Raw genomic sequence first — 20,143 nt, 5'->3', positions numbered from 1 at the left:
AATCATACGCTTCACAGTTGCAATGGACAACATCCCAGCTATTGAATAAAGGAGAGAGTCACTGAACTTTTATTCAGTGCAATATTTTGCTAACTGTAAGAAGTAACTTAATATTACAGAGCAGATATCGTGAAGTTTGCATTGTAAATACATAGCAGACACATTATTCATATTTTTATTGCGAGAACATAAAAGTTGCGCGAAAAAAACTCACTTGAAAATTTTTATTTAAATACATTTCTACTTCAAAATGTACTTTTTTTAAAAATTGGCTAATATTTTATATGCATATCATGGAAATGAAATTGTTGAAAAAATGAAACGTTACAATAATACAGCTTGTTTTCAGTTTTTTTAAATGTTTGTTGTAGTCGTATTTAGTTTATTTCGTTTTGAAAAATTGGCTACATTGGTGTACAGTAAGCATGTCTTCTGAGATTTTGTTGCAATTTTCAGAACTAGGTAATTAGTTGTAACTAGATTCCACAAAGATTAAGAGAATTCACTCTCAGCAGGAAGGAAACACGCCAGTATATGTTTAAAGTAGCACGGTGAATATCGTTGTTAGCATATATGACGAAAGGATCTGCTGTAAAGAAAGTTAAAAACTGTACTGCTTAATCTCAATTTACGATAAGAATTCACAAACATGTAGGAAAAGAGTAATGTGTAGTGATATTTATTACACGACAGCGCGCAGTATTGACTTTATGTTATCTGCAACACGCAACTTCAGTTTTTACTGTCTAGACCCATCGTATTTTACAATCCCAGAAGGGAAACACTGGAATCCATCTTCAGGTGCTTCCTTCAAAAGTTGTTCCACTGTCTTCAAAGGGACAGCTGATAATCCAAAACACAGGTTACACGGTTCTGATTTCAACGTGAACAAAAAAGATAATTACTCAGGGGTTTGGTGTACTACACTGGTAAGCTTACTGCTTACTGTTTACTAGCGTGAGTATCACACACAGTGAAAAAAGGAGAGAGGTTGTAGTATTCCTTTATTTAACTAGCTTACATATTCTTCTTACTACTTTCTTTTTTATTCTTTTGATACTTTCTTTGCCTAGTTTGTCCCACCAAAATTAAATGAATATGTACTGTGTAGCCCCTAATTTCCTTGCCGCAGTGGTAACATCGGTTCCCGTCAAATCACCGAAGTTATCGCTGTCGGGCTGGGCTATCACCTGGATGGGTGACCATCCGGTCTGCCGAGCACTGTTGGCAAGAGGGGTACACTCAGCCCTTGTGAGGCAAATTGAGGAGCTACCTGACCGAGAAGTAGCGGCTGCGGTCTCATAAACTAACATACGGCGGGGAGAGCGGTGTGCTGAGCACATGCCCCTCCATATCCACATCCAGTGACGCCTGTGGGCTGAGGATGACACGGCGGTCGGTCGGTACAGTTGGGCCTTCATCCCTGTTCGGGCAGAGTTTAGTTTTTAGCCTCTATTTTGGAACTAGTAATAGAATGATAGTGAAATATTTAGTTGGTTGCTATGGACATGGCTCTGGAAACATAAAAGTCTCTCGCATCAATAATAGACCGTAGACAAAGGAATAACTCTTTAAATTACCTTACTGTTTTATTGTCTTTGGTATACAAAATTATTATCTAATAATGGTGAGTACTCCACTTCGTAATAATGTTAATTACAACAAATCGTAATGGTGAATATGTGACTAGTTAACATTAAGCGTTTTCTTGTTTTTAATAACAAACAATAGCTACCGTCTGCGGAATCTGTGGTGTCACCGCCAGACACCACACTTGCTAGGTGGTAGTCTTTAAATCGGCCGCGGTCCGTTAGTATACGTCGGACCCGCGTGTCGCCACTATCAGTGATTGCAGACCGAGCGCCGCCACACGGCAGGTCTAGAGACACTTCCTAGCACTCGCCCCAGTTGTACAGCCGACTTTGCTAGCGATGGTTCACTGACAAATTACGCTCTTATTTGCCGAGACGATAGTTAGCATAGCCTTCAGCTACGTCATTTGCTACGACCTAGCAAGGCGCCATTACCAGTTACTATTGATGCTGTAAAACATGTACCGTCAAGAGCGATGTTCACCTATTATGGATTAAAGTTAAGTATTCCAGAAGATACGTACGTTTTTTGCTAGTCTCAATTCCTTGTCCTGTTCCAGACCTCACGCCAGCCTGCGTGAGCTTAAACGCGTGCCTTTCGGCTTCCTCATAGTGGGTTGGCTGTCTTGCCAATCCACAACAGAATCGTCTCTATCTTCGAAAAGAAGGAGACAAAATAATGCCTACAGAATAATGCGAGTCTTCTCCTACTGTATTTTAGGTGGTAGAAACCATTTAATTTTTAGAGATCGATACGATTTGTTGCTAGGTTGGGTGCAGAAATAAACAGGGTTATTCATTTCGGAATCGTATCTGCCAACGTTTATATCTTTCTTTTGTTACCGAACATTGTTTCTTCACATGGGGATAAAAAAAAAGAACGGGATGGCGCTATAGCCTTACGCTGTGCGTTGTTACGTTGTTTTGAAGGCAGATTGGGCGGAGCCTGCCTCCGTCTCAAATAGCCCAAAACATTAGCAGTCTACCGTTTGCGTTTACTTCTTGTTCATTATTTCTGTCGTGTTCAAGCAACAGGTGTTTTAAATACTAAAAATTACATTTTTTACATGAATAACATGGCGTAAGGAAGGCAATTTCGAACGTTTGTCTGTTCTTGAATGCGTATTTGATCTAATAATACGACACATTTGACCTTTTTTTTGCTGCTATATTTCTAATAACCAGAAACAGAAGAAAGTGATGTGAAAGGCAAGCTTCCATCAACATGTTTTTTTCTCTTAACCGTGATGTCAACAATTCGGCGACATAGTTCTACAATGAAACTTCCTGGCAGATTAAAACTGGGTCCCGGGCCGAGACTCGAACTCGGGACCTTTGCCTTTCGCGGGCAAGTGCTCTACCAACTGAGCTACCCAAGCACGACTCACGCCCCGTCCTCACAGGCAAAGGTCCCGAGTTCGAGTCTCGGCCCGGCACACAGTTTTAATCTGCCAGGAAGTTTCATATCAGCGCACACTCCGCTGTAGAGTGGAAATTTCACTCTAGTTCGACAATGGTTTCATTAAATGAAGATTGCTCTAGCTAAGCGGTTCTGCACGGCTATGATTGGGACAATCCTTTCCATTTTCAAATCTATTGTATTTATTTTATCTACCGTTAGATTTTGCTCATTTGCAGTTGACTCTGTTGTATTGACTTTTCTGCAGTTCTGTTTCCTTCATTACTCTTTTTATTACGTTCTTTGCTCATGCAGGTTTCCCTTTAGCAATTGAGGTAAAAACTCCTACAATAGATTCTAATTTAGTCAACATATTCAACATGTTCTCTTGTGCCATCCTCATAGTTGCGCTTCTGCACTTGACTCCAGATTCGGTAGTATATGTTTTCTTATCGTCTGACCTCAATTCAGTTCGACTATGTAAATCCATTTTGATATCAGAATATGTTTCAAATTACAAAATTTGATAATAATGCGTCTAATTAAACTTGATTCAGTTATTTGACTTGAAATACAAGTTCTAGGCGCTACAGTTTGGAACCGCGCGAGCGCTACGGTCGCAGGTTCGAATCCTGCCTCGGGCACGGTTGTGTGTGATGTCCTTAGGTTAGTTAGGTTTAAGTAGTTCTAAGTTCTAGGGGACTGATGACCTCAAAAGTTAATTCCCATAGTGCTCAGAGCCATTTGAACCATTTTGAAATACAAGTTTCTTGAACAAGCATCTGCAGAGCGATCTTAGTTCACACCACAAATAATTTGTATTACATGCTTACCATCATTATGAAACTGTTAGCACCTGTAGTAACGGAAAATCTAGGGCTCACAATGTGTGGCTACTCCTCTTTGTAAAACCCCTAATTAAACCACCATTCTCACCTCGTGCTGCTTACGCGTTGCGGGAATTGTGTGTAAAAATACAAACAAATAAATAAGTAGTTCTTGAAATCTTATAAATTTACTGTTTCTTGCATTTACTTTTTGTGTGCAGTATCAGAGTTCTATAACTTAAAAGTTCATATTTCAACACTTTCACATTTAAGAACGATGGAGTCTCTTACAGATACAGTATCTGGTGTCATATTGCTTTAGGTTAACTATCCCTGTTGCTAATTAAGAACATTCATCAACATAGTATAGGTGTCTCATTGAAAAGGCTTTTTCCCTTGTGCACTCTGTTATAAGTCATTTGTAATATATGAATTTTGTGTTGTGTTATTGGCTGCTGCAGGTAACTATGATGAATACATGTGGTGCTGAGAGTGAATACATGTTCACTATGGGGGGAGGTATTGTAACCTGATGCCCACACTATTCCAGTCTCACAAAACCAATGGAGCTGCTGAAATTAACAGTCACATCTAACATAAGGGTCACCACCAACAGCGTCAAAAATGGCTTTCTGCACACTTTCAATTTCATCGAGGACATTGGTAAGAATGCTTGTCTTCACATCCATCTCTCATCTCGTTGTTGATCAAGTTTTCTTGGTGAATTTATAATGGCTGACTCCACGATATGATTTACCACACCAACGATTGCTACTGACCTCGTTTCTGATGGTGGGCTACAAACTGTGATGGAAAGCGACGCTCGCAAATCTGCGTACTGAAGCTGACCACAGAGTAATGAGACCTACCAATGTTTATTATTTAGGTATACTTGGACAGCCTCCATGAATAGATTCTCAAATCTACAATGCCCATGGATATACTTTGGTTGTGAACGTAGATTCTTCTAAGTTTGCAATACCATGGCTACATATAATGCCTGAGATTTTAAAAGAGTAAATAACAAACAAAAACTTTGTGTAATGTTTGTGTTTTGGACTGGCAAGACAGCCAATCCACTATGACAGGAAGCCGAAAGGCACGCGTTTAAGCTCACGCAGGCTGGCGTGGGGTCTGGAACAGGACAGGGAAATCAGACTAACAAAAATAATACGTAGCTGCTGGAATACTTAACTTTAATCCATAATTGGTGAACATCGCTCTTGACGGTACATGTTTTACAGCATCAATAGTAACTAGTAATGGCGCCTTGCTAGGTCGTAGCAAATGGCGTAGCTGAAGGCTATGCTAACTATCGTCTCGGCAAATGAGAGCGTAATTTGTCAGTGAACCATCGCTAGCAAAGTCGGCTGTACAACGGGGCGAGTGCTAGGAAGTCTCTCTAGACCTGCCGTGTGGCGGCGCTCGGTCTGCAATCACTGATAGTGGCGACACGTGGGTCCGACGTATACTAACAGACCGCGGCCGATTTAAAGGCTACCACCTAGCAGGTGTGGTGTCTGGCGGTGACACCACAGTTTGTCTATTATTATTCAGCACAATGTAAAAGCAAATTGCTCCACTTAAATATGGCGTCGGGAATGATGGCACCATACCGTTTATTAGAATCGAATCATGTGCAACAGTTGTTGTCATTACTGTCCTAGTAACTAGCCTGACTCAGCGAAAACTCTCTACAGCTGAACACAACTGCCCACCTTTAGCTGAACTTCCTGTTCTTATGGCGGCTGTGACATCATTCTTATGGCGCCAGTTAAGCCCTTTTCCAGAGTTAGGAAGTGTCTTATGAATCAAATAACGAGTTGTACAATGCCCACTGACACTAAGCGCAAATTTTGAGTGTGACACGGTGGATCCAAATAGAAATTGGGCATCATCAAAGATTGCCGGTATTTGTTCACGTGATAATCATGTTTATAATGTGTTGACTGACCCGGGCAGGCATGGGGATGGGTGGGTAAAATATATAAAAACGAAAATCACTACAAAAAGGCAAAAAACTTAAACATTTTGTTGTCTTATACATCCAAAAATTGAATTAGATTCATAAATTACAAATCTGGACTAAGAGTCTTTCGCAGAACGGTATTTCGTAAATTATTGATGTTTTTATATTGATATTTTGATTAATAAATTTTAATTAAAACCGTCTTTTGGATGAAACAAATTACCTGTATCTAGATATTTAGATCTTGTACATCCACTGTGATATTTCAGCTGCTTCAGAATTCTTTTCAGAGAAAGTGTTGAAAAGTAATTTAAGTAATGCTCTTATGTTAGTCTCAGTGGCGTCAGCTCATGAAGACTGTACGCCACGAAACATGTTAGTACACTGAGAATAAGAGGAGGTTCTGACTTCCAATAAATGTTAGTAATGCTGGGGCTAATCTGTAAAAGGAAATCAAATGCGAAATCTGTCACACGAAGAAAACAGATAAAGAACATATAAGTAAAGAGATCGATACGCAAAGAGGTGGACAGTTTGGAGCAATTGTATGAAGTAGTCTAAAGTATCTATTATTTTATATCAGAACCAAGTTTTATTAAACTAAAATTTAGTTTGTGATGAACAGAATCCTTCCTTTCGAAGCAGCTGATTGGGTACAGATTGCTCGTAGTCTGTCTGTGGTTTACAAAACCAGCGAACTCAACAGAGTTTTATCACAGACAGACGAACGATAAAAGAGCAAGGCAGACGACTGTGCTCACGACGATAACTGGAGGCGAAAGCTGCTCGAAATAACAAAATCCATATTCACCTGCGGCGTGCCTTAATGACGCAGTCGTTATGCTGATTCGAAGAACGAGTGGCGATTCGAAAACAGTTACAGGCACGCGAGCAACCAAGGTTCTCAGTACGGCTGTTACCTGAACAATTCATCAATAAGCCAAGTCACGAAGAGAGATCGACGCTGAGCAGTGATACCGTCACGAATCCTCTCGCCCAGCTCATGTGTGGAGGTACTGTAAACCATTTTTATACGTATTTGAGATCCGTAAACGGAAATGAATACTATGAAAATAAAGCGCTTGAAAAAAAATCTAACTTCGCTAATTATTTTGGCGTAAGGCAATTTGATGCATATATATAGCAAATTAAGTGAAACATAGAAATTATTTATTTATGTTTCATAACACATTATGGACTATGTGCCATTACTGGACCTTATGTTTTTTGGTTCTGCACATTCTGTCCAGATATCCAGCCAATTTTCTGCCAGCATTACAGTCCAACAACTTAATCAGTGTTGGGCTCTCAGGGTCATACATTCAATTTGTACTGTTAGTAAAAACAGTGGATTGTCAAGTCTTCGAAGGAAGCACTCGAAGTACGAATTCACGGTATCCATATACTGATGGTTCCAGATAGATCCATTTGAATGTCTATACATAAAGTGCAATGGGACCTGAAGACAGCATACTGAATTGCCGAAACTGGTTGTCAAAATAAAATAACTTCTCAAATCGCTCGACTATTTGGCTATTTTCCTTGTTAAATATAAGTAAATATTTTGATGTCAAAGTCAGATATTGCTGTTATATTCCTATGCAATCACTAATGTTAACTACAATTTTCTTTTCTAAATAACATAGGCACGATTCGCCTCTTATCTTTTGTCACTTCTTCTCCGTCAGCCCTCTCTCTTGGACACGTCTGTACTTGTATTTAATGAGCTTGATGATAATAATTATAATCTATACTTTTGTCTATGTTTCATTTTAAGAACATTGTTGCTAACCCTTGTCATTAATGATACAAGATTTCTATTCTTCAGTGTAACAAAAGTTAGATCAGTTTGGTGACCTGTCGATTTGCGCGCTAACCTAGCGCCACTCTGTACAAATGCGCAAACCTCAGAAAAGCTGGATCTCTACAGTCTAAATTTATTACGCGAATTCCGGTCTATGCTATTCCACGTAATGCAAAATTATTAGTTGCAACACATTTACTGTAATACAAACATGGTCCGCTGTCTCACCATACATATGTGCTCGCCAGTAAGATTAGGTGCCAGATTACCAGCACGTCAGGTAACAAAATTAATTACAATAGACTATCCACAGTTGAAATTGTAGTGCATCGTCATTCCTTGCTTCAATTTTTTTTTTTCGTACTTGATTTCTGCGGTTGTCACTGTGACTCATACAGACGTCTGAACAATTAAGATTTTGAAGAATGATACATTAGCAATTTACTCAGTTTTATGTTTCCCTTTTCATTCATCATGGTGAGCTACACTGCCTCTACCAAGACAGAACTTTTTAATAGGAACATTATAAACTGTAAAAGATTAATTGTATATGTCCAGCTGTTATAATTGTCGACTAATCATAAAATCCGTGGTAAGTGCCACAACTGCTGTTTTGAGGAAATCGCAAAAAAACTTCCAGAAACCATTCCTTTTTGATATCCTTGTTTTTTTTGTAGCCTAAACAAATGAAGAGTTATAAAGTTACTGTAAAACATTTAACAACAACAACAAAAATGTTGATGGAACAAACAAGAAGAGGGCATATGCCAACCTTTCTAACATAAAAACCGGGCTAAGTCTACCACTTATATCTGCAAATAAAGGGGTTTGGGAAGGTTAATAATAATAATTTTACTGTTATAAAAATCTGGAAACTAGTGTTTACAGTTTTTCTATAACAACTATATTATTATGAAAACTCAGTTAGGCCTACAGAAGTACTGTGTTAGCAAACGAACTAGTTAAAGAACAAAGACAAAATCAAGCACGTTACTGTGTTCTTACAAGTTTTATTTCAAAATAAATGTCTTTTACAAAGTTTAAAAAGTTACATTTTGTATTAATTTACCACTATTTTATAAACAAAATATTACAATGTTACAGTCTACAAACAGCTGCTGTGTTTACTCAGTCAGATTTTGCTAAAACAGTTTGTTTTCTTTTGAAACTTCCCGGCAGATTAAAACTGTGTGCCGGACCGAGACTCGAACTCGCGACCTTTGCCTTTCGCGGACAAGTGCTCTATCGACTGACATACCCAAGCACGACTCACGACCCGTCCTCACAATTTTACTTCCGCCAGTACCTCGTCTCCTGCCTTCCAAGCTTCACATTGCTGTGTTCATTCACAACTTTGTCACCTCAGCCGAGTGGTAGTAGAGCAGCATCGTCGACGTCACTGCGTCACTCCCAGGTGATATGGAGATTTTTATTGAGTATCTGAATAAATATAATTTTGTGTGCGTGTATGATTTGGCATGATACTTGAATACTGTTGTGTTTCAGGCTTACTCGATGACCTTCTATCGCCGCCTTGCGTGACGTGTCCATAGGTGGGCTTACAACTCTGTGACCATTGACGCTTTTGTCACCTAGGTCTAGTTTTAAGGATTTCTACGCCAGAGGCAGGTTGCACATCAAGTGCAACGCCATCACGCCAGTCCCTGATGGCCAAGGGTCCAGCTGCGGTCTGTAAGCTGCAAAAGATGCCGGATGCTGCCCAGACAACAGATGCTGCAAGACAAGAGTGAACACCAGAGGTGTCTGCCGCCACTTTTGCCATGTCATGCACTGAGCGAGAGGCCATTCCACTCTGGCGCAAATTGCTGTTCTTCAGTCCCACCAGTCACAGTTTATGTGAGTGCTTAAGTGTCACGTTCTCAGTTCGTATGGCATTTTCAACTGTAAAATTTGTCTTCCCAGGGACATTTGTGGAGGGAGCAATATGATACCTTTCTGTAATATCATTATGTAATATCTATTTGTGTTTTTGTATGTACCAGTTAAACTGTCTTGATTGAGCTATATGTTTTTCTTCATATTTGTTAATGCTCTGATTATGTGTCTATATTTGTTTTCACGCCATAGAAAATAACACACAAATTTACACAACTTAGGTAATAAGACAAACAGATTACACATGTGATTTCCTTGTTCATTGAGAATTTGACAACGTATGTGTTTGATGATTGAGACTAAATGAGTCATAGAGCAGGGGTAAATCAACGAGCAGAGAACAGTTCATACTCCAGGACATTGTAAATGATCATGGACATTAGACATCCCTGATCTCAGGATATGGTGTGAATGGGTATATTTCTTTGCTGCAAGGCCTTTTAACAGCCTATCAAATGTTTAACGGTAGTCTGTGATGTAGCAATGACCCCTGGGTGTAACGTCATTCATACTACTCACAGCAGTGTTTTCATCATTTATATAGTCCCCACTAGGGTTAACTTTCAACCCAAACCCACTTCTCCTTCTCCATGATAACACAAGGCCAAAAGGATGTCACGAAACTTCACTGGACTGTTCTTCCTCATCCAACCTACAGTCCGGACTTCCGTCTTTTTGGCACAATGAAGGATGCACACAGCGATAAACAGCAGGTGGATGATGTTCAGGTTATTGACTGCAGCAAGACGTTTTCTCCCAAGTCCATCAGTACAGTGATACCATGCAGCTTACCGCCCCCCTCCCCCCCCCCCCCCCCCCATAAGGTGACGTAGGGTCGTCGCATTGATTGGAGACTGTGTTGAAAAACAGGGTTTTAAGTCAAAAGAGTGGGCGAAACTTTGGTGTATTGGAATCCTGAATAAAACGAACCTGCGTTAAGAAGAAAAAATGTGTTGCATTACTTATGGCACGTCCCTCGTATGTAGAAAAAATAAAAATATTAGAAAACTAATAACTTCAACTAAGAGTGTACGTCATCTATGAAATAAATTTTTGTGAAGATCAAGTTCACAACTGTTATTATATTTTAAGAGCAGTGAAAAAAAATCGTTACAAATTAACAATGAAGTCGTAGAATCTGTTGACGAGTTTTTGTGTTTACAGCAGTTGAAGGCAAATGGAGGGACAGAAAATGGAATAAACAGAATAGAAAAATACCCAGGAGTGTTTCTGGTGAAGTGTGTAGATTGTGCAAAACGAAGCTTGCTAGATATTTTTAAGATAGTGTGTTACCATCTCTGATTTGGGTCTGTGAGATATGGACTTTCATCACGAAAACCACTCAAGAACTGACGACTGACCTTCAGTCAAGGGCGAGATGCATTATGAGAACTGGGAATTACTTGGGGAGACAGTACAACAAACAGATTGATCGGCGAAGGCACTGGAGAGGAAGGCGACGAATGCGAAGAGGCGTGACATGTAGCCAGGCGAATAGATGGTGGGTGGCTCTAACACCTAAAACATAAACCGCAACTTTTTTTAATATTAACGTATTTTATTCAGCAATTGATCTTTGAACCACAGAAGCTGCTAAAAATGTTAATATTACATTGCTGATTGAGTTTCGTATGTCATTTATGTATTACCAATATACGACCTTTTAGTCTTGTCTTGATTCTTTCTGGCCTCAGCACTGGTTTGAGGGGGATGCAATTTTCGACCGCTCCTAATAAGTACCTATTGTACACTGAAGAACCAAAGAAATGTGTAGACATGCCTAATATTGTGTAGGGCCCCCGCGAGCACGCAGAAGTGCCGCAACACGACGTGGCATAGATTTGACTAATGTCTGAAGTAGTGCTGGATGGAACTGACACCATGAATCCTCCAGGACTGTCCAGAAATGCGTAAGAGTACGAGGGTGGAGTTCTCTTCTGAACAGCACGTTGCAAGGGGTCCCAGATATGCTCAATAATGTTCATGTCTGGCGAGTTTGGTGGCAAGCGGAACACTCAGATGAGTGTTCCTGGAGCCACTCTGTAGAATTCTGGACGTGTGGGGTGTCGCATTATCCTGCTGGAATTGCCCAAATGCCTCTGAATGCGTAATGGACATGAATGGGTGCTCGTAATCAGACAAGATGCTTACGTACGTGTCACCTGTCAGAATCGTATCTAAAGGTATCAAGGGTCCCATATTATTCCAAATGCACACGCCCCACACCATTACTGAGCCTCCACCAGGTTGAATAGCCCCCTGCTGACGTGCAGGGTCCATGGATACGTGAGGCCGTCACCATACCCGTACACGTCCATCCGCTCGGTGCCATTTGATACTAGACTCGTCCGACCAGACAACATGTTTCCAGTCTTGAACAGTCAAATGGAGACTGGAATAGAAGGGAGAACCGATAGAGGTACTCAAGATACCCTCCGCCAGACACCGTCAGGTGGCTTGCGGAGTATAGATGTAGATGTAGATGTAGATGTCGGTGTTGACGGGCCCAGGTGATGGGTAAAACTTTGTGTCGAGCAGTCATCAAGGGTACACGAGTGGGCATTCGGTTTCGAAAGCCTATGCTAATAATGTTTCATTGAATGGTTCGCACGCTGACACTTGTTGATGGCCTAACATGGAATCTGCAGCAATCTGCGGAAAGGTTCCACTTCTGTCACGTTGAAGGATTCTCTTCGGTCATTGTTGGTCCCGTTCTTGCAGCATATTTTGCCGGCCGCAGTGATGTCGGAGATTTGATGTTTTACCTGATTCCTGATATTGATGGTACACTCGTGAAATGGTCGTACGGGAAAATCCCTAGTTCATCGCTACCTCGGAGATGCTGTGTCCCATTGCTCGTGCGCCGACTGTAACACCAAGTTCACACTCACTTTAAGCTTGACAACCTTCCGTTGTTGCACTAGTAACCGATCTAACAACTGCGCCACACACTTGTCTTATAGAGGCGTTGCCGACCGCAGCGCCGTATTCTGACTGTTTACATATCTCTGTATTTGAATAGGCGTGTCTATACCAGTTTCTTTGGCGCTTCAGTGTAAATACAAATGCTAGCCAAGCCTGCAGGTTGTACTATTGTTTTTTACCGCAGACGACACTTGTGCAGTGTCCTAAATACATTGCAAGTCTCAGTCGTGGTTAGAAAAGTGTTCTGATGTGAGCAAATTATGTCGAACGTAAGTCAGTTCTAAAGTGGACATATTGTTGTTGCTCGTATGGTGGATGCTTCCGTAACCAAAGGAGCCGAAATGTTTGTTGTTTCGAGCGGCACCATATCGTAGATATATACCGCTTATAGTGAAAGCGGAAAAACATTCACTACCTAAAAGAGCGAACGAAAGTGCGCGTTGAGTGATCATGGCAGACAGTCATAGGAGAGAATGGTAACGAAAAATAGAGGACAACAGCTGCAAAACGCACTGCAGGACTAAATGTCGCACTCAGCAGCCCTGTCAGCAGCAAAACAACACGAAGGGAGCTTCGGAAGGAGAGAATTGCTGGGAAAGCTGGGAAAAATCGGAAATTTATGGTAAGGACTATGGGACAAAACTGCTGAGGTCGTCGGTCCCTAGGCTTACGCACTACGTAATCTAACTTAAACTAACTTACTATAAGGACAACACACACACCCATGCCCGAGTGAGGACTCGAACCTCCGACGGGGAGAGGAAAGCTGGGATTCCAAAACGACTTGACAGTAGTGCAAATGCCCTTTCCCAGGAAACGTGGTGCCGAGGCCTGGACTACGGAACGACGGAAGAAAGTCATTTCTTCGAATGAGTCTTGTTTCAAAATTTTTCCAACTTCTGGCCGAGTTAGATCCCAAGAATGAAATGCGGCGAGGGTTCGATAATGACTTTTGCACCCATATCGTGGTATTCCATGGACGCCATGGTTACTCTGCAGGGTTACATTACTACCAAGGGTAATGTGACCATTTTCGATGCTCAGAACCATGCCATGGTACAATGTTTGTTCCCCAATGGTGATGCCGTATACCAAGGCGACAGGGTTCCTCTTCACACAGTTCTCATCGTCTAGGATTGGTTTCGTAAGCACGATGGTGAACTGTCACATCTCCCTGCTTACTACAGTCACCAGATGTCAGTATTGTTGAGCGTTTGTGGTCTTCTTTGGAGAAAACGATGCGTGCCGCTATCCATCCTGAACTTGCCGCTGTTTTGCGGGTAAAATGGTTTAATATTACCATGAAAACACAGGACCTGTATTTATCCATTACAGAACGATTGGAAGCTCCTTTGAATGCCAGCGGGTTTCTTACGCAGTATTGGGCATGGTTATGTGCTGTGTTTTTGGTGTTTGCGTGTACACTACTGGCCATTAAAATTGCTACACCAAGAAGAAATGCAGATGATAAACGGGTATTCATTGGACAAATATATTACACTAGAACTAACATGTGATTACATTTTCACGCAGTTTGGGTGCATAGATCCTGAGAAATCAGAACCCAAAACAACCACCTCTGGCCGTAATAACGGCCTTGATACGCCTGGGCAATGAGTCAAACAGAGCTTGGATGGAGTGTACAGGTACAGCTGCCCATGCAGCTTCAACACGATAACACAGTTCATCAAGAGTCATTGTGTCGAGCCAGTTGGTCGGCCACCATTGACCAGACGTTTTCAATTGGTGAGAGATCTGGAGAATGTGCCGGCCAGGGCAGCAGTCGAATGGTTTCTGTATCCAGAAAGGCCCGTACAGGACCTGCAGCATGCGGTAGTGCATTATCCTGCTGAAATGTAGTGTCTCGCAGAGATCGAATGAAGGGTAGAGCCACGGGTCGTAACTCATCTGAAATGTAACGTCCACTGTGCAGTGCGAACAAGAGGTGACCGAGACTTGTATCCAATGGCACCCCATACCATCACGCCGGGAGATACGCCAGTATGGCGATGACGAATACACGCTTCCAATGTGCGTTCACCGCGATGTCGCCAAACACGGAAGCGAAAATCATGATGCTGTAAACAGAACCTGGATTCATCCGAAAAAATGACGTTTTGCCATTCGTGCAGCCAGGTTCGTCGTTGAGTACACCATCGCAGGCGCTCCTGTCTGTGATGCACCGTCAAGGGTAACCGCAGCTATGGTCTCCGAGCTGATAGTCCATGCTGCTGCAAACGTCGTCGAACTGTTCGTGCAGATGGTTGTTGTCTTGCAAACGTCCCCATCTGTTGACTCAGGGATCGAGACGTGGCTGCACGATCCGTTACAGCCATGCGGATAAGATGCGTGTCATCTCGACTGATGTGATACGAGGCCGTTGGGATCCAGCACGGCGTTCCGTATTACCCTCCTGAACCCACCGATTCCATATTCTGCTAACAGTCATTGGATCTCGACCAACGCGAGCAGCAATGTCGCGATACGAGAAACAGCAATTGCGATAGGCTACAATCCGACCTTTATCAAAGTCGGAAACGCGATGGTACGCATTCCTCCTCCTTACACGAGGCATCACGACAACGTTTCACCAGGCAACGCCGGTCAACTGCTGTATGTGTATGAGAAATCGGTTGGAAACTTTCCTCATGTCAGCACGTTGTAGGTATCGCCCCCCGTCGCCAACCTTGTGTGAATGCTCTGAAAAGCTACTCTTTTCATATCACAGCATCGTCTTCCTGTCGGTTAAATTTCGCCTCTGTAGCACGTCATCTTCGTGGTGGAGCAATATTAATGGCCAGTAGTGTATTTGTCCAACCGCTGTGTAAGGTTGCAAGAAATTGCCTCATACCGAAAGTCCGCTGATCCCTCAGCAGTAATATCATAAGTACTGGTGATTAGGCCGCACACTAAAGAATAAAAACTCAAACTTGACGGGAACTATAGGCGAACCGTCAAAAGCTGTTAGTGGATAACTGCGTATCCATTTGCTGCGATTATCGTATATCTCTCGCAGGTATAATGAGAATAACATAAGAGACACTAGTAGCGTTGCAGAAGCATAAAGACAATTTTCCCTCCCGTTAATATTGGTGAGACGTACGTTCTGCCATGCACTGCACAGGGGCTTGCGCAGTATGTATTTAGACGGAGAGGCTGTAGGATCGCAGTTTGCACTCCTGTGTACTGAGGAAAGCACAGTGGATCGGGTTGTTCTGTTTGTGCTGGCTTTTCCCAATCAGCTGCGGTACTAACCTCTTGTAATGTGGGACAGCAGCCCGTATGATTTGTTTAACGGTCTTTTTCCGCTCTGGGTCTAGAAGTTTTTATTCTGTTATTCTACTTTCGGCGTTAGGTAATCGATGTCATGCCAGGGTGCAGTTATAGGTAATGGTACCGTTGTGTCCCACTTCACATGGAGGCAAAAGCTAACCGTAGTTGTGACTGACTGCCTGACCAACATGTAAAGAGCAGGAGTTCGGGAATTAAGTTGTTTTTGTCAGTGACCACAACTGTTTCTTCCATTGATATGAAGGAGGACACAAAGGTACCGTTACTTGTAAATTACATCTATGTCGTTAACTGTCACGGAATATTTTTGCTTGACAACACCGCAGCTGCAATAGCGGAATGAAAGCTTCTCCAGGCGCACGCGAAAACTGACATTTAAAGAGCTGGCATAATTTTTTTTTAGAATACATTGAAGTTTTTTCGTCTACTTTTAAAATAGAACGTTATCACTATCACGTCATCTGATAATATCATGCGTTATTATATCGTCACACATTTGAAATCCACTGCTTCATTAAGACTTTCTCTAGACTTTTCCATGCATCGCGGTCATCAGCTATACGCATGCTCTCATGTTTTCTTAACTATTCCACTCACGTTCCATCAGATTCTCACGTAGGTTTTTCCTTATGTCTCGGAATCAGCCAAAGAACTGATCTGAGCCATCTACCGCAAGCTAAATAAAAATAATGACTTACGATATACATACCAAATACAGGGGTTGGCCAAAAATATGGAAACACCAAAAACACACACATTACCGTCTCTAATACGATGTAGGAAACTAGTTGGCACTCACAGCAGCTTGTATCATTTTTGCTGCAAAATAGTGGCAAGTTGGTTAACGACGATGGAGGTAGATATCAATCTCCAAACTAGACCACAATGGCTCAGTAACACTGACATCTTGTGACTGTGGAGGCCAGGGGACATCCGACATTCCAACCGCGAGTTCACAAAACCGATCCTGGAAGATGCGAGTTGTGTGAATAGAGGCCCTGTCGTCTTGGATCACTGCGTCACCACTGGGGAGCAAACACTGTCTGCCAATATACAAAACTGGACTGTTACTGATGGAGACACTACCAGCGATCGTAACCTGATCACATTTACAATCACAGATCGGGAGTGCCACTGGGACATAGGGTGGGAAGTACAACTAAACTATAATAAGACCAATTGGGAGCGCCTTGCAAGAGAGTTTGACCCTCCGACATGGCCAGAAGATGACGACGACATCAACAAACACGTCGAAGATCTGGTGGGCGCTCTTACCAGGGCGGTAAAGGCTGCTGTACCAACCAGGAGGAGAGCCGTTGCGGCTTCCCCATCACCTTGGTCTACGGAACTAGGGCAGATGCGTCAGTCTGTCAGGAGGGCGAGGAGGTATTACCAGCGAAGTGTCGTCTGGGAAGAAAAACAAAGATGGCTGCAAACATACAGGGAAGCCAAAGAGCAGTTTCAGAAAGAACTGCGAACAGTTAGGCTGGAAAGCTGGAAAAAATATGTGCACAGCCAATTGGCTATGGATCCCTGGGGCACTCCTTACAAAATAGTAAGAGAAAAAATCAGGTCGCCAATGGTGCTCTCCACAATCAGGGACGGAAACCGGATGACTGGGTCTTGGCAGGAAACTGCTGAGGTCCTCCTCCACCAACTCCTCCCTGATGATAAAGAGGAAGAGGACACAGAAGAACAACGCCTAATTAGGCAGGCTATGCAGGCAGACTACGAGAATAACATCATGGTGTAACCTTTCTCTGAAGAGGAAGTTACAGCCCACATAAAATCGCTAAAGAAAGGAAAGGCCCCAGGACCAGACGGCATCATCGCGGAGGTGGTGCAATACCTCGCTGCTCAACTAGTGACACCTTTAGCAAGAATTTACAACGAGGCCCTGCGCCTCAGAATATTCCCCAAAATCTGGAAACAGGCCAACGTCGTAATTATCAAAAAGGGGCAAGACAAAGACCCTAAAGAAGCAAAATCTTACAGACCTATCTGTCTGTTGGACCTGTTAGGCAAATTGCTGGAGAGGTTACTAGCTGATAGACTGACAGCACACCGAGTGCTGTGCGGGATGAGTGACAGACAATTCGGTTTTCGGCAGGGGCGATCTGCGTGTGACGCAATTGCCCTCGCATCCGAGGTCTGTGGGTCGTCTCCACACAAGTACATAGTTGGCATCATGGTGGACATCAGTGGCGCCTTTGACAACCTGTGGTGGCCTTCGCTCTTCTCCTGCCTGCGGGAGAAGGAGTGTCCAGGGCCGCTATACGGCTGTCTTAGGAGCTATTGTATGGAAAGAGAGGTCTGGCTATCGTCCCCTAGCGAGCGAATTGGCAAGAAAATCACGAAGGGGTGTCCACAGGACTCTGTCCTGGGGCTTTTGGGATATAAATGTGGAGCCTCTCCTGGAGAGCTTGGAAAACAGTGTGGACGTGCTAGAGGCGATAGCTTACGCTGACGACCTCCTTCTGCTGGTTGGCGGCCGAAGTCGCGAAGACCTCGAACCCAAAATCAATAGGACACTAGCAATTCTCACACAGTGGTGCCAAAACACGAGAATGACTATTGCGCCTAACAAGTCGACATACCTATTACTGAAAGGCCAATTGGCCAGAAATCCAACGGTAAGAATCGAGGGCTCACCAGTGATTCGGCGTCGTGAGGCCCGGTATTTAGGAGTAATAATCGATGAAAGGTGGAATTTTGCTAAACATATTGAAACAGCTACACAAAGATCACTAGAAGCCCTAAACAACTTGATCACAATAGGACAAAGTAGATTTCATCTTCCACCAGAACTCATAAAGTTATACCACAACACCATTCTTGTTTCTATCATGGGTTACGGATCCGGAGTGTGGGCGCACAGGCTCACGAGGGTCGTGCCCGCTATGTCTGTGAGGAGGGTGCAACGTAACATGCTTCTGCGCTCCATTGGAGCGTACAGAACATCTCCAGGAGGGGCACTACTAACACTTATGGGGGTGTGTCCCCTGGACATCAAAATTCGGGAACAGGCAGCCTGGTATTGGGTGAAAAGGGGAGAGGTAGAAAAGACTGAAAGCATCCTGGGAGTGCGGGTGGGGGACAAGTTTGCAATCAAGAGGAGAGGAGAAGAGCTATGGCAAGAATTTTGGGATGCTGACACAACAGGCCGAAGGACTTACCAGCTGCTCCCAAACATTAAAGAACGCCTCCAACTCTCGCATTTCCAACCAAGTAAGGGACTGTTGCACTTCCTCACAGGTCATGGACAGTATCCGGCATATCTTTGCCGATTCGGGAAAAGGGCTACCCCCTCGTGTGACTGCGGAGCTGAATGGGGTACTCCGGATCACGTGATCTATGAGTGCCCTATCTTCGATGATGTAGCCGGTGACCTAAGAAACCAGTTGCCTCACAATAACACGTATCAGTTAATTAGAGACCCTACCACATTTAACATAGTAAACCGCCTTGCCAGCGAGGTATCAGCAAAGGTCCTGCGAGAATACCTAAGGGAAAACATATGAACCACCAGACATGACATGACTGAAGGCAACCCATCCCATTCCGCCGGGGCGTGGACTGGCCAATCGCCGTGACGGTAGGAATCCGCCACGCTCTGGAACAGGGGGAGGGAGCGCCAACACCCGAAATTGACAATTGCGCACCGATTGTGACTTAGTAATAGTTTAACCTTAAGTAGATAGTAGATAGAAGACCCCTAACAGAACCTGCAGCGATCTTCAAGAAGGCCAGCCCAGTGCCAGGGGCATGCTCACTGGGATTAGCTCAGTGGGCACGGCCACACAGTAGGTTTATACAAAACAACTGGCACGCCTGTAACGCTGCAGGAAGTAGCCCCTAGATTAGTTAGCAAAGTGTAGAATTAGATCTTACCCAACAAGAAACTAACTCCTCATTTCCTGTAGCAAGTAAGTTCACTAACACTAGAAATAGAAGTAAAAATGCTGGTAATATTCAATAAAATGTAATGTAGATCAAAGACCCACTAATGTATTAGGTGCTGGGTTACAATGTAAGAAATAATTTAATTGAATAAAGAATTTAAAAAAAACTGTCTGGCGTGAGGTCGGTCGCTTGACAGCGCGTTCGGCGCGGGCCCGCCCGTTGCCGGCGCGCCGTAAGGCACGTAGGCTCTCACTGGGGCGTATCGCTTCCAGTCGGGCGTGCCGCGGCAGTCCTCACAGGGGAAGTGACGGGTTTCTCACAGCCTCTCCTTCCCAAGTGGCTCTTTCCGCCTTCCCGTGGTGCCAGATGTTAAGCTTGGCATTCTGCCTTGCGACAAAAGGGAGAGCTGCGACCCAACCCGATGCGAAAGCGAAGGGTGCGTGGCACAGGGGGAGCTGTGTCGTGGGACCGAACACCAGTCCCTTTCTATTCGCAGGGCACAGACTAACAGGTGCTCTGCATGCCGGCGATCTCGTT

The 20,143-nt window shown here is 43.4% G+C and overlaps 1 non-coding gene across 1 annotated transcript; it reads right to left on the bottom strand.

The window, feature by feature from the left end:
* Nucleotides 1–2,894: 2,894 nt before the first annotated feature.
* Trnas-cga (transfer RNA serine (anticodon CGA)) lies at nt 2,895–2,971 on the bottom strand. The gene has a single exon. It is a non-coding gene; the product is annotated as a tRNA-Ser (tRNA).
* Nucleotides 2,972–20,143: the final 17,172 nt, after the last annotated feature.

Source organism: Schistocerca cancellata, chromosome 6, assembly GCF_023864275.1.
Source record: "Schistocerca cancellata isolate TAMUIC-IGC-003103 chromosome 6, iqSchCanc2.1, whole genome shotgun sequence".
NCBI classification, from domain to species: Eukaryota; Metazoa; Arthropoda; class Insecta; order Orthoptera; family Acrididae; genus Schistocerca; species Schistocerca cancellata.
This window is presented reverse-complemented; position numbering and strand designations above follow the sequence as displayed.